The sequence below is a fragment of the Schistocerca serialis genome, chromosome 1 (genome assembly GCF_023864345.2).
Source record: "Schistocerca serialis cubense isolate TAMUIC-IGC-003099 chromosome 1, iqSchSeri2.2, whole genome shotgun sequence".
Lineage (NCBI taxonomy): Eukaryota > Metazoa > Arthropoda > Insecta > Orthoptera > Acrididae > Schistocerca > Schistocerca serialis.
The window spans coordinates 901,743,249-901,758,251 of NC_064638.1; the positions used below are offsets into that span (position 1 = coordinate 901,743,249).

Consider the following 15,003-nt stretch of genomic DNA (forward strand, 5'->3'; position numbering starts at 1 on the left):
TTGAAATCTGTGTGGATGTAGGTACATGTGTTCTGAAAAACAGCATTAGTCTCTGAAAATACAGTTTCAGAAAATAAGTAAGAAGGAGGACAGATGGAACTGAGAGAATGTGATTACATAAGGAAGTACGAGGGCCACTCGGTAAATAATGCAACAAATTTGTTGCCAAAGCAAGGTAGTTTTATTCATAATTTAAATGCACCACATTGTTCCCTAATTTTTGGACTATAAACCATATTTTTGGTGTAATCTTCACTCATTTGTATGGCCTAATGCTGCCACCCTGATGTGACAACCTGTATTCCACCTTAGCAGCACTCCACTGGTTTGCATCTCTGCCAAGTTTCTGCTGCATCAGTGACTTCTCCATCATTGTTATTGTTCTTCCTGGGAGAGTTGGAAGTTAGAAGGTATAAGGACTGGGTTATGGAGTGGATAAGAAGGAACAGTGCATCAAAGGTTTGTTGTAATCTCCTCTCAGGAGTGCAGATGTGTGTAGCCTTGCGTTATCATGGAGAAGGATAACTGTATTCACAGTTTTGTGGTCACAGACACACTGTAATCATTCCTTCAATTCTGCAAGAGTCTCACAATAGACTTTGGAGTTGATTATCTGATCATGAAAAATGACTCAAAACAGAATAATTCCTTCAGAGTTGCAGAGGACCATAGCCAAGATTTTACCATGTGAGCTTATTGTTTTGAACTACTTCTTAAGAGGAGATGTTGTGTGGTAAAGCTCTATGGATTGCTGTTTTGTTTCAGGCTCAAAGTGGTGAATCCATGTTTCATCATCTGTGACAATGCTTAACAAGAAATGATTGCACTCAGGATCATAATCAGCAAGCAATATGGCACAGATATTCCTGATTTCCTCTGTATGCTCTTCATTTAGGCTTTGAGGAACCCAAAGGGCATACAACCCTGAATGTGCTAACTGCTGATCAAGTGTGTCAGCACTACCAATGGGTGTAACAGGTTGAGTACGGAGATGTTTTATTGTTATTTGTTAGTCATCTTGAATAAGAGTGTCCACATGTTGCCATATTGCAGGCAGCACAGCAGTTTGTAAATACTGCAGGCAGCACAGCAGTGTGTGGCTAATCTGCACATGGGATGTCAGACAAATTTAGTTCTCCCTATTATGTCGATATCAGATGCTGCACCATGCAACATACCATCATTTAATCCACTGTCCAGTGGCCATAGACATTCTGTAAGTACCTGTGAATATTTGGGATGGTCTGGTTATCTGCCAAAAGAAAATCAATAACTACTCTTTGTTCCAAATGCACCTCATTGAAAATACCATTGAGAAGACTGATTATAGCACTGCAAACTACTGAGAGGTACTGGAAATATATGAGATGATATGGAAATGTTTAAGGATGTTACAGACAAAATTACAATTTTTTTTAAACAAAATTGGTCAAGGAAAAAAAGTGTTGTATTACTTGTTGAACACCCCTCGTATTTGAATTGGAAATCTGGAACTAGTATTCCGTGAGATGCCTTAAAAACCTGCACAAATTTACATCAAATAAGTGGAAACCAAAATACTGAAAGAAGAAGATTATAAATGAAAAGCCATGATAATTAATATCCATGGTAAGTACAGTGATAATTAGTACAGATGCTGGATGCCATGATTAACCAATTCAATGGCTGTCCATTTTGACAACCCAAGAACTGGTACTTTAATGTAGACTGGCACAGGGATGAACAGATATGTTACTTACTATTCTTGCCAGTTACAGGGAGGCTACTGGAATCTGTTTTGGTCTATTCATTATCTGGTTTTAAGCATGATCAGTTAACTAAGCTGTCTATAGGCAGTTTCCATTTCATTTCAAAGCAAATAGTTTCATAAAGTTTTTTTGCATTGGAGTGGAACCTGTACATAATTTTATTTTGCTTGTATCATGAGTGGAATTTATATAATTTTACTTTATTGATGTAAAGGATAGTGCTAGATATTTTACTTTGTTATGATATTCAGTCAAAAGACTGGTTTGATTCAGCTTTCCTGCAAGCCTCTTCATCTCCAGATAACTACTGAAACAGATAATTCTGAATCTGCTTAATGTACTGATATCTTGGTCTCCCTCTATAATTTTTATCTCCCTCACTTCCCTTCAGTACTAAATTGTGATACTGTGATGTCTCAGAATGTGTCCTATAACCAATCCTGTCTTTTAGTCAAGTTGTGCCACTGTCTTCTGTTTTCCTACATTTCTCCAGATAGCAAACTTTCCACCCCCAAGGTCAGCTTCTACCAGATGTTTCCATTCTCCTGTAAGAAATTCACACTAGTAAAGTTTGTTTGACTCCCTTCTTAACCACTGCTTTGCCTTCATTCCCCTTGGCTCTTATAACTGCTGTTTGGTTTCTGTACAAGTTGTCAACAACCTTTTGCTCTCTATGTTTTATCCCTACTACCTTCAGAATTTCAAAAAGAATATTCCAGTCAACACTGTCAAAATCTTTCTTTAAGTTTAAAAATCCTTTGAATGTAAATTTGTCTTTCCTTAACCTACTCCATATGAGAAGGGTCAGTACTCCCTCAGATGTTCCTACATTTCTCCAGGAAACAAATTCTTCATCCCTGAAGTCATCTTCTACCAGATTTTTCTTTCTTTCTGTGTGGAATTCATTTTAGTATTTCACAACTGTGACTTATTAAAGTGATAGTTTGGTGATATTCATGCCCATAAGAACCTGCTTTCTTTTGAAATTGAGTTATTGTTCATCTTGAAGTGTGAGGGTACTTTGTGTGTTTCTGATACATCCTGCTCAGCAGATGGAATATTTTGGGCATGGCTGGCTCTCCCAAGGCTATCAGTAGTTTTGACAGAATCTTGTCTACTCCAGGGGCCTTGCTCTGACTTAGATCTTCCAGTGCTCTGTCAAATTCTTCTTTCAGGAAACAAATTCTTCATCCCTGAAGTCATCTTCTACCAGATTTTTCTTTCTTTCTGTGTGGAATTCATTTTAGTATTTCGCAACTGTGACTTATTAAAGTGATATTTTGGTAATATTCATGCCCATAAGAACCTGCTTTCTTTTGAAATTGAGTTATTGTTCATCTTGAAGTGTGAGGGTACTTTGTGTGTTTCTGATACATCTTGCTCAGCAGATGGAATATTTTGGACATGGCTGGCTCTCCCAAGGCTATCAGTAGTTTTGACAGAATCTTGTCTACTCCAGGGGCCTTGCTCTGACTTAGATCTTCCAGTGCTCTGTCAAATTCTTCTTTCAGGATCATATTTCCCTCCTAATTTTCAGCTACATCCTCTTCCCTTACTAAAATATTGCCTTCAGGTTCATCTCCTTTGTATAGACCCTCTCTATACTTCTTCCATCTTTCAGTTTCCTCTTCTTTTCATAGCACTGTATTTCAATCTGAGCTCTTGACATTCATACAGCTGCTTCTCTTTTCTCCAAATGCCTCTTCAATTTTTCTGTAGGTAGTATCTATCTTTCCCCTAGTGATATATGTTTCTAAGTTCTTACATTTGTCCTCTAGCCATTCCTACTTCACCATTTTGCATGTCCTGTTAATCTCATTATTTAAATATTTGTAGCCTATTCCCTTTCACCTGCTTCATTTGCTGCATTTTCATAAATTCTCCTTCCATCAGTTAAATAAAATATATCCTGTGATATCCAAGGGTGTCTACTAGACTTCATATTTTTATTTATTTGATCCTCTGCTGCATTTGCTATTTCATCTCTCAGAGTTACCCATTCTTTCTCTACTATATTCCTTTCCACTTTTCTAGTCAATCAATTGCCTAATGTTCCTTCTGAAAGTCTCAAAAACATCTTGTTCATTCAACTTATCCAGGTGTCACTTCTTTAACTTCCTATCTTTTTGCATTTTCTCTAGTTTTAATCCACAGTTCATAACCAATAAATTGTGGTCAGAGTCCACATCTGCCCCTGAAAATGTCTTACAGTTTAAAATCTGGTTTCATAATCTCTATCTTACCATTATGTAATCAGCCTGAAACCCTCTGTTATCTCCGTAATCTAATCATTGCTTATACTTGGTTTAATAATCATGAAGGATGCATAGGTGTCTCTTACACATATGCAGCCTTCATGATTATTAAACCAAGTACAAGCAATGATTAAATTCTGAAACTTCCTGGCAGATTAAAACTGTGTGCCCGACCGAGACTCGAACTCGGGACCTTTGCCTTACGTGGGCAAGTGCTCTACCAACTGAGCTACTGAAACATGACTCACGCCCGGTACTCACAGCTTTACTTCTGCCAGTACCTCGTCTCCTACCTTCCAAACTTTATAGAAGCTCTCCTGCGAACCATGCAGAACTAGCACTCCTGAACGAAGGGCACACAGTTTCAATCTGCCAGGAAGTTTCATATCAGCGCACACTCCGCTGCAGAGTGAAAATCTCATTCTGGAAACATGCCCCAGCCTGTGGCTAAGCCATGTCTCTGCAATATCCTTTCTTTCAGGAGTGCTAGTTATGCATGGTTCACAGGAGAGCTTCTGTAAAGTTTGGAAAGTAGGAGACGAGGTACTGGCAGAAGTAAAGCTGTGAGTACCGGGCGTGAGTCGTGCTTCGGTAGCTCAGTTGGTAGAGCACTTGCCCGCAAAAGGCAAAGGTCCCGAGTTCGAGTCTCGGTCAGGCACACAGTTTTAATCTGCCAGGAAGTTTCATGTCAGCGCACACTCCGCTGCAGAGTGAAAATCTCATTCTGGAAACATCCTCCAGGCTGTGGCTAAGCCATGTCTCTGCAATATCCTTTCTTTCAGGAGTGCTAGTTCTGCATGGTTCGCAGGAGAGCTTCTGTAAAGTTTGGAAGGTAGGAGACGAGGTACTGGCAGAAGTAAAGCTGTGAGTACCGGGCGTGAGTCGTGCTTCGGTAGCTCAGTTGGTAGAGCACTTGCCCGCAAAAGGCAAAGGTCCCGAGTTCGAGTCTCGGTCGGGCACACAGTTTTAATCTGCCAGGAAGTTTCATGTCAGCGCACACTCCACTGCAGAGTGATAATCTCATTCTGGAACCATCCCCCAGGCTGTGGCTAAGCCATGTCTCCGCAATATCCCTTCTTTCAGGAGTGCTAGTTCTGCATGGTTCGCAGGAGAGCTTCTGTAAAGTTTGGAAGGTAGGAGACGAGGTACTGGCAGAAGTAAAGCTGTGAGTACCGGGTGTGAGTCATGCTTTGGTAGCTCAGTTGGTAGAGCACTTGCCGGCGAAAGGCAAAGGTCCCGAGTTCGGGTCTCGGTCAGGCACACAGTTTTAATCTGCCAGGAAGTTTCATGTCAGCGCACACTCCACTGCAGAATGAAAATCTCATTCTGGAAACATCCCCCAGGCTGTGGCTAAGCCATGTCTCCGCAATATCCCTTCTTTCAGGAGTGCTAGTTCTGCATGGTTCGCAGGAGAGCTTCTGTAAAGTTTGGAAGGTAGGAGACGAGGTACTGGCAGAAGTAAAGCTGTGAGTACCGGGCGTGAGTCGTGCTTCGGTAGCTCAGTTGGTAGAGCACTTGCCCGCGAAAGGCAAAGGTCCCAAGTTCGAGTCTCAGTCGGGCACACAGTTTTAATCTGCCAGGAAGTTTCATATCAGCGCACACTCCGCTGCAGAGTGAAAATCTCATTCTGGAATGATTAAATTCTGCTTTGCACAAAATTCTACTAGGAACTTTGCTCTTTCATTCCTTCCCCCCACTCCATGTGACCAACTATTTTTCTTTCTCTTCCTTTTCTTACTACTGAATTTCAGTCCTCCATCACAAATAAGTTTTTGAATTTTATATGAGTGATTTAAATCAAGTAGAAGACAGCAGAACATGAAAGTGCAGTTCAGACATATCATAGTGATCATTTTCTATTAGTATTGTCAGGTTATATCAGATTTGGAAGAAACTTGTTCTGGGTTAGCTGTTTTGGAGTTATTCCAAGACAAACCAATAGGTAGTGTACATCACTGTAAATTTTAATGTGATATTTGTCTTTTGCATAAACAGTTCTAAGTTAGTAACAATATTGTAAATTGTTCCACAAATAAAAGTTCAGAACTTGTACTCAGAATAACTGGATTATTATTTGAAAATAGTTTTCTCAAACAACAAGCTGGAAGGAGAGCAAATGGGTCTGAGTGGTAACAATCATATACTGTAATTGAAACATCTCAGAAAATTAAAATTTGCACTTCTCTGTGACTTCAATCTGGATACTTTACCTTTCATGGGCAAAGGCTCTACTGACTGAACTACCCAGGGATGAACCATGACCTGCCCTCTCACCTTTAGTTCAATCAATACTCCTCTCCTTCTTTTCTAATTGCACAATAATTGTCTAATGTACCTTGAATGTCTAACAGTTCCAGGGCAAAAATTTATTCTAGAAACGATCCCTCATACTTTGATTAAGCCATTGTTGTGTTACAATCTTTGTTACAGGAGTATTAGCCACACAAAGAATGCAGGAGGACTTATGTGATGTTTGGAGAGCTGGAGAGAGTTACTGGCAGAAGTAGATTTGTGAAGGAGGATTGTGAGTTTTGCCTGGGCAGCTTCATCAGTAGAGCACTTTTTCACAAAGACAAGGGCTCTGGATGCTTGTGCCACTCCAGAAAATTTTAATCCAAAAAACATTTGAAATCAGTTCACACTTTGTTGCAGAACAAACACTCCTAGGATTCTATAATTACTTAAATAAATTCCTTAGTATCACAGAAGAGGTGAAAATATTGCAAGTTCTACCAATGGTAGTGACTACGCCATTTCTGCAGCACGTGAATTGTCAGTAAGTAATGACAAATTGTGCAACAAGCATGTTGCTGCACATCACCAAAATTGCTCAAGTAAACCTCATTAATATTTTTTGCTTATAACAAAGCAGTACAATTTCCAAACTCTTAAAAAAAAGCCTTACGAATTTCCCTCATCAGATTTGGGAAGGAGTATAAATTCTCTAACCATCACACTATTTCACTCATGAGCTGTGTGGGGAAGACTTTGGAACAGATATACAGTCAATGTCCTACTGAGGTCCTAGAACACTATTTTTCGATTTTGTGGTCTTTTTCTAGCCTACTAGCAATCATATGACAATAGCAACTAATAATTAAGCAGCTTTACAAATGTTCACTCATGAGCTGTGTGGGGAAGACTTTGGAACAGATATACAGTCACTGTCCTACTGAGGTCCTAGAACCCAATTTTTCAATTTTGTGGTCTTTTTCTAGCCTACTAGCAATCATATGACAATAGCAACTAATAATTAAGCAGCTTTACAAATGGACAGAAAACACTGATTATGTTATTTAACACTTGTTCCATAGAACATGAATATGATGTTTTGTAATGATGTGGAACAGATTGGTTTGACATAAGTTTTCTTTACATGATATTTGTTTTCTTTTCTTTGTCGTTTACTTACTACTTGATATCTAAAAATTTATCTATTGAGTAGAAGGACTTGTTATTCAGAAATTCTTTTAATTTGTTTTTGAATGCTATTGGCTATCTGTCAGACTTTTAATGCTATTTGGCAAATGAACAATGATTTTTGTGGCAGCATAATTCACCCTTTTCTGTGCCAAAGTCAGATTTAATTTATAATTTTACCCTCTTAATTCTGTCATGAGAGACCTCTTCTTAAATTTTAAAGAAATGTTGAGGTTTCTAGGCTTCCGTGTTGTTGATAAATGTACCTGGTTGCCACACATGAGGTATGTGAAAGCACAGACCTCTGAAGCTTTCAGTAGTTCAAACTGAATTATCAGTAAGACGTAAGGGCAGAGCAACTTTTCTGCTCAAATTTAACCCTGCGGCAGGGGCGCTTAAGATTGTTGCGTCAGAGGGTGCGTGCGGTACCTACATTTAAATACATACAAAAACAGTTTTTTTTTCAAGTTCTTTGCGGAATTAATTATTTATTGTTTATAACATCATTCTTAACAGCAACTTTTAATGTGATCTGTATACATATATCCAAGGTGCATGGGAAAATTAAAATTGTTACAGAATATCTGACATAAGTTTCCAGGATATTTCCTAAGCTCTACTTTAATAACAAATTCTAAATAAATTATAACCACAGATATGATTCAATTGTTTACCATTGTTAAAGCAAGTTTTACAAAAATGTGTAATATGTATAAAAACTTTCTAGTAATAATAAAGAATAAGGCAGTCAGTAAAAACATATCAAGAATTGTACACTTTCTTCCTCCGGAGAAGCTCTGCGATCATTACATGTGACAACATTGTGGCAATGTTGCTTGCAAACGAATCTTTTGCAGCTATTGCAAGTGACAGTATTTTTTTTTTTTTTTTACCACCACAAAGATGGCACCTCCCACACCTTCTTACAGTCTCATCGTGATTGGCTGGAATTGATTGATGAGGTGACAGAAATCCTTGAATATCTCGTGGTAGAGAGCTGAAACCTTTCTTTCAAATGACAGCCCATCAGAGCCAAGGCCAGGTTTGTTAGGTAAGTTCTTCTTCTGAATCTTTTCTCTGAATTGTTAGCAAAAAACAAGACCTGAGAATTAATCCCAGCAATATCCAGATAACGAAAAAACAATACTAATGGCCATCTTCTTGTGGTCCTTTGTGTAGAGTAGGATATACACATATAATCCACAGTATCTACTCCATCTTTTGTTGAATTGTAATCCAAATTTACAACAGACATACCTGTAGCGCTGTCCATTTCAGCAGTTTCATGCACTGACGACAGGAAAAGCACAGCCTTGTTCCTTTTTGTTTGGCACAAAACAAGACGGAAGTCATCTTGAAACCCGAAAAGACAATTTCCAATTTCTCATGATCGGTTGGGCAAAAATTCTGGAGGAATTCCCTTCTTGTTCTTTTTCAATGTTCGCCGGCCATTGTGGCCGAGCGGTTCTAGGTGCTTCAGTCTGGAACCACGCAACATCTACGGTCTCTGGTTCGAATCCTGCCTCGGGCATGGATGTGTGTGATGTCCTTAGGTTAGTTAGGTGTAAGTAGTTCTAGGTTCTAGGGGACTGATGACCTCAGATGTTAAGTCCCACAGTGCTCAGAGCCATTTGAACCATTTTTTTTTTCAATGTTCCAATGAACATTAGCCCATTTTTTAAAAGACGCTGTACTGCAGGGTAACTACTGTAGTAGTTGTCCATAGTTACATTTCTGTGAGTTCTCTCGATTGGCTCAAGCAATCTCTTCACAATATCCATTGGCTGGTTAGATGCAACATATGGTCCAGGATTCTGTCTGCCGCAGTATACTTCAAAATTAAAAGTATAAAATGTCCTGCTATCGCACAGTTCATACTTAGTGAGCTTATTGGGCATGTACTGAACAAAACCACAACGTCCACGAAATGCGACAAGCATTTCGTCTATGGTTGTGAACTCCCCTGGACTGCCACTGCCACTGCCACTTGCGGTCACAATTATAATTATAATTAATGCTTATAATAATTAATAATTATTATTTGTGGGGACTTCAATGTAGATTCTCTGAAAGAGGGTAATAGGAAAAATGACCTTGAAGTATTACTCGGTTCTTTCAATTTGACACTCGTTATTGATTTTCCTACTCGGGTGGTAAAGGATGGCAGCTCACTGATAGATAACTTCTTTATAGACCAAGATAAGTTTAACCAGATAAATGCTCAGCCTGTTGAGAATGGTCTTTCTGATCATGGTGCACAGCTAGTTACAATATATGACATAGCTCCATTCAACAATACTAAACAGTCCTCCAAAGTAGTACGTTCAGTCAACGATTTATCAATTGCAAATTTCAGGGAAAGCCTACAGCAGTTAGACTGGGATGAGGTGTACCATGAACCTGATGCCAATTTAAAATATAATTTATTTCATGACATTTTTGAAAATGCATTTGAAAACTGCTTCCCCAAGAAAATAGTTAAATATACTCATAAGAAACCTTGTAACAAACCATGGCTTACTAAGGGTATAAAAATATCTTGTAACCGGAAAAGGGAAATGTATCTGACAGCAAGAAACAGTAGTGACCCAGAAACCATCAAACATTATAAAAACTACTGTGTTATATTAAGAAAAGTTATTAAAAAATGCAGAAGTATGTGTATCATGTCTGAAATCAGCAACTCTGATAATAAAATTAAAACAATTTGGAATATTATTAAAAGAGAAACAGGTCAACCAAGAGCACAAGAAGACAGTATTACCATCAAGTTGAATGAAAACTTTACGAACAAAAAGTCAGAAGTTGAAAATATTTTTAATAATCATTTTCTAAATGTTGTGGATATAGTAGGATCCAGGTGTTCATTAGAAGATGCTAGGCTGTTAATGGAAGAGGCCATACCTATGCAATTTGATACAATTGAAATCTCACCCACTTCTCCCTCTGAAATTAGGAAAATAATAAACTTGCTTAAAAGCAAAAACTCACATGGAATTGATGGCATTTCCAGCAAAATACTAAAAGCTTGTTCTCAACAGATAAGTAAGATTCTCAGCCACCTGTGTAATAGCTCTCTGGAACAGGGCATTTTCCCTGATAGACTGAAATATGCTATTGTTATACCTTTGCATAAAAAGGGGGATAGATCTGATGTCAACAATTACCGTCCAATCTCCCTTCTAACAGCTTTATCCAAAATTTTTGAGAAAGTAATGTATTCAAGAGTAGCTTCACGTATCTGTAAAAATGAAGTACTAACAAATTGTCAGTTTGGTTTCCAGAAAGGTTTTTCAACAGAAAGTGCCATATATGCTTTCACCAATCAAATTTTGAATGATCTGAATAACCGAACACCACCCATTGGGATTTTTTGTGATCTCTCAAAGGCTTTTGATTGTGTAAATCATGAAATTCTGCTAGACAAGCTCAAGTATTGTGGCATGAGTGGGACAGTGCACAAATGGTTTAATTCATAGCTAACTGGAAGACCGCAGAAAGTTGAAATAAGCAGTTCTCATAATATGCAAAGATCAGCACAATCCTCAAACTGGGGAACTATCAAGAATGGGGTTCCACAAGGGCCAGTCTTGGGTCCTTTGTTGTTCTTCATATATCTTAATGACTTGCCATTCTATATTCATGAAGAGGCAAAGTTAGTTCTCTTTGCTGATGATACTAGTAATCACACCTGACAAACAAGAATTAACTGATGAAATTGTCAATACTGTCTTTCAGAAAATTACTAAGTGGTTCCTTGTAAACGGACTCTCACTGAATTTTGATAAGACACAGTACATACAGTTCCGTACAGTGAATGGTATGATGCCATTAATAAATATAGACCTTAATCAGAAGCATATAGCTAAGGTAGAATATTCCAAATTTTTAGGTGTGTCCATTGATGAGAGATTAAATTGGAAGAAACACATTGATGATCTGCTGAAACGTTTGAGTTCAGCTACTTATGCAATAAGGGTCATTGCAAATTTTGGTGATAAACATCTTAGTAAATTAGCTTACTACACCTATTTTCACTCATTGCTTTCATATGGCATCATATTTTGGGGTAATTCATCACTGAGGAATAAAGTATTTATTGCACAAAAGCGTGTAATCAGAATAATAGCTGGAGTCCACCCAAGATCATCCTGCAGACATTTATTTAAGGATCTAGGGATATTCACAGTAGCTTCTCAGTATATATACTCTCTTATGAAGTTTGTTATTAACAACCAAACCCAATTCAAAAGTAGTAGCTGTGTGCATAACTACAATACTAGGAGAAAGGATGATCTTCACTATTCAAGATTAAATCGAACTTTTGCACAGAAAGGGGTGAATTATACTGCCACTAAAGTCTAAATAGTATCAAAAGACTGACAGATAACCAACAAGTATTTAAGAAGAAATTAAAAGAATTTCTGAATGACAACTCCTTCTACTACATAGAGGAATTTTTAGATATGAATTATGAAAAAAAAAAACAAAAAAATTATAAAAAAGTAAAAAATAAAAAAACATAAAAACACAAAAAAATAAAAAAGTTGTTTTATTAACTTAAGTATGTTGTTAAATTAACTTAATTATGTCATGTATTGGAAAATTTGACTTGTTCCACATCATTACGAAATATTGTATTCATGATCCATGGAACTAGTATTAATCTAATCTAATCTAATCTGTAGTTATTTCTGCAGTTGTTCGGAAATGATGAGTGGAGATTGCGGATGGCAGCAAGTTTATCAGTTGATAGTCATTCTTTCCTTGGAGAAGTATCGTCAAACCTGAGTGACCGGAGCAAGAACAGAAAGTGCTTGTAGCTAAATGCTGCCCTTAGAATAATCATTCCTGTCCCACAGTTCTAATACATTTGTGCGTCCTCCTTTTTGTACAGTAATGAGAAACAGTACTCCTAAAAGAGACATTATTTCAGAAGCAGAAGTAGTTTTCCAGTCTTTAGCCCTTGAGTAATTCACAGATGATCTCTTGTTATTTATGTACTTGTTTGTGTTTGCAACGACATAATCAGTTATCTCAGGATCAAACAATTTGAGAAAACTTTCAGTTTCAGTTTTAGCTTCTCTACCATTGTGTTTGGGGCCAGGTAGGACTTTGATTATATTCTTACAGTTTGGTTTCCCTGGTAGTGCTAACGGATTATTTATCCACAAAGTTTCTTGGTCCTTACCAACATAAAAATCACAGTCATCATGTGGCATTCCTTTCACTTCATTCCCATCAATGCATGACTGCTCAGATTCTCTGGAATGATCTGCAGTTTCAATTATTTCTGCTTCCTCGTTGCTGTCAGAGAAATCTGTGTAATCTTCTTTGTCAGATGATTGCAGAAGAAGATGCTCAATTTCTTCTGGTGTTAGTTCTTTCCTTTGTGCTGACCTGGGAGACAGTAAAATAATTCTAATACCAAAGCAATGTTAATAACTAAATCATCATTCACCCACAGAGTTGTAAAACAAAGCTTCTAATCATCAAAACATCCGACAGTGGTATGGCTACATGTACTTACATTACCGGGTGCGTGTGGTATGCAGTGCCGTCTTGGTGCAGTCGTCCACTTCACAGGTGAGTCACAGCTGTATGGTGGGTGTAATGACGACACATTAATGTAGTTTGGCACATGACTAAACAATTAAAGCATATCTAGCACCACTGTTGTGTGCTCGGCACGCTGAAGCAATTATTGTCGAAAACAAAATTGGCGGCACTGTATGCTGCCACGCGCCTGCTGCAGGGTTAAAATAGCCTTTGTTTGGTCTCAGATTTTTTATGGTTGCACATTGTGTGGGTTTCCTAAGTCACCCTGGCTAAAGATTCTTTACACAGTCCCCTAAGGGGGAAAACTGACTGATCACAAGGCAATTTATACCACCTCAGTTGGTTGGTTGGTTGGTTGTTTATGGGGAAGGAGACCTGACAGCGTGGTCATTGGTCTCATCAGATTAGGGAAGAATGGGGAAGGAAGTCAGCCGTGCCCTTTCAGAGGAACCATCCCGGCATTTGCCTGGAGCGATTTAGGGAAATCACGGAAAACCTAAATCAGGATGGCCGGACGCGGGATTGAACCGTCGTCCTCCCGAATGCGAGTCCAGTGTCTAACCACTGCGCCACCTCACTCGGTCCACCTCAGTTCCCAGCATCTATACTGAGAAGGGAAAGTTGGTAATTTACATCAGGTGGCATGTCTTCATGATGCAGCAAATGTATATAATTTATTCAGAGCCCCAGGTAGTTGCAGAGCAAATGTTTAATCACTTGTAAGCAATGAGACGTTTGCAGCTCTTTTAGAGGTGGGTGTGGTAATTTATCATTGTTTTATGCCACTTGGTTTTTTACAAGATCTAAATGTATTTTAGATTTGACAATTTTTCAAAAAATTAGCACTCTAACAAAATTTTAAATACTCCTTTTCAGTATTCTGACAAACACTGGATTCTTATATATGTGTTTTGTTATCATGTGAGAGAACTCTCTTTGATGCTCATTGGTGTCATCAGGATTTGTGAGACAATCAAATTCATGTATGTGATCCTGGAAGAAGTTGAAATTGATGAGACATGTTAGAGGAAACAATTTTCTTATAAGCTATCATACACACCACGCCTTCAAGTGATTCAATAGATGTGCCAAACAGAGAAAATGATCTAGATGAGTCAGTACTCCCTTCTTCTACTACAGAAGCTGAAGAAGGAAATGTCATTCTTTTGGTACCAGGGCACAGTAGACTCCACGGAAATAAGGAAGTTACATAGCAGTAAAGGAAGTTAGAGTCAGACTGTGCTGAACTACGGCAGCCTCCTGTGAAATGATCCCTTGATTGTGAGTCATGTGCAGGTGGGAAATCGAGTGGCTGTAAGCAACTGATAGTAGGCTGCAGCTAATGAAATCTATTGTCTATCTGTGATGTTGCTTCAATTTGATTAGGGAAATGTGATGATGTGACTCTGATCTGTCTTTGACAGTGGTAGAGACGTAACAGTGATACACAAAGTACCCTCTGCAACACATCGCAGTTTGGCTTGTGTGATATAGATGTAGATGCGAACATACAGTAATATTCATATGTCTCATGACAATCTGCTCCAAAGTGATGACTAAACTGTTTAAGATTGTTACAAAGTGCAAACATTTCAACATTCTGATGTTTTAACAGATGTTTTTGTTATGATGGACACCAATGGTGCATTGATATGGAGACTTGTCTTACATTTTAGAAGATGAAAACGTTAAAGAGGTACACATTTTTAAAGAGATTTCTTTGTCTTTACTACAAATTAAACTTTTCATTCGAAGAGTTTAGTGTACTGCAGAGTGGTCGGCTGGTGCATTTTTTACTTCATTGATTAACCAGACGCACACATCAATTGTACAACTGCAATATTTTAGCCTTTCTTCTACTGACATCTATTCTTATTTTTACAAAAGAGTAATATTTGCTAATGAGATTAGCATATTGTCCAAAGGTCTTGTCATACACAACTGAATTGTAACCTAAACATATTTTTGAATGTGTTTCAGTAAACATGTGGCAGCATTGATAGACACCATGTTGTCAGCAG

General features: G+C 38.1%; 1 non-coding gene across 1 annotated transcript; it reads left to right on the forward strand.

The window, feature by feature from the left end:
• The first annotated feature begins 4,888 nt into the window (after positions 1-4,888).
• Positions 4,889-4,963, forward strand: Trnal-caa (transfer RNA leucine (anticodon CAA)). The gene has a single exon. It is a non-coding gene; the product is annotated as a tRNA-Leu (tRNA).
• The last annotated feature ends 10,040 nt before the right edge of the window (positions 4,964-15,003 follow it).